The sequence below is a fragment of the Mus pahari genome, chromosome 22, assembly GCF_900095145.1.
Source record: "Mus pahari chromosome 22, PAHARI_EIJ_v1.1, whole genome shotgun sequence".
NCBI lineage: Eukaryota > Metazoa > Chordata > Mammalia > Rodentia > Muridae > Mus > Mus pahari.
Genome location: NC_034611.1, coordinates 49069521 through 49070734, shown reverse-complemented (window position 1 = coordinate 49070734; position 1214 = coordinate 49069521).

The window sequence follows — 1214 nt, the reverse complement described above, 5'->3', positions numbered from 1 at the left end:
GGATGGTTATGAGCCACCATGTGGTTGCTGGGATTTGAACTCCGGACCTTCGGAAGAGCAGTCGGGTGCTCTTACCCACTGAGCCATCTCACCAGCCCGTAGACCTCTTTTATTTCATAATATAAAATTATATCCTTGAGAAAATGGGCGCTACAATAGGAAGTAGACTTTCTTCTCCTGCCTTCATCCTCAGATAGAAAAACAAGTTCCTCAGACTATAGTGCAAGCCTGCTCTGGGCTGTACTAATGGGAGGGGTGCCCTAGGGAAAGACCCCACCCAGCTCAGCTCTGGGTTTGTAGAATGGAGCCTAAGGGCTCTTCCACTTGAAAAAGCTGTGCCATACCAAAGTCTCTGCTCATGGTCAAAGGGGTGAGGTTCGTGGCTACATCCTCTATGCATTAGTCATCCAGGGGCATGAAAGATGCAAGAGCGAGGGCTTGTGGGTCCTTCCTCTGTGGTTTCAGAGAGTTCCTGAGGCCGACCAATGTGTACCAGCACGAGGGGTGCTGTAAGAAGGAAGGCCCCGAGCGAGCAGCCCTTGTGTAAAGCTGTGACAGTGAAGCCTGGCCTGCAGGCTATGGGAGAAATCAAAACCCTAAGTCATGTGCTAAGGAGCTCTACACACAGGAAGTGGAGGTGGCCCGGGGCAGAGATGTAGGCTGAAGGCAGCAGCACTGGAGGGGCAGAGCTAAGTTCACTGACTTCAGACCTGGAGTTTGTGCTGAAGCGGTTTGCTTTGGGCCAGTATTTCCACACTATACCCCAACACTTCCCTTTTGGAATGCGAATATGCATTTCTTACCACTGAATGTTGGAAGTATGGAATTGTTTGTTTTGTTTTGTTTTGTTTTTTATTTTACAGGGGGTGATAGTAAAGAGATGACCTTAAGTCTCAGAAGAAACTTTGGAGTTTTGAATAATGCTGAGTCTGTTAAAGACTGTGGAGATTTTCAAAGTTGAACTCGATGCATTTCTTTTTTTTTTTTTTTAATTGTGATTTGGTCATGACTAAGGAGGTCAGGGAGCAGATGCAGAGGTTTGAATGAGAATGGCCCCCACAGGCTCAGACATTTGAGTCCTTGGTCTCCAGGTGGTGCCTGGAGAGGTGTCAATGTGTGTGTGTGCGCGCGCGCGCGTGCGCGTGCGCGCAGCCTTACTGGAAGAAATACAACATGGGGTGGGCTTTGAGGGTTCACAACCTTCCCCACCTCTA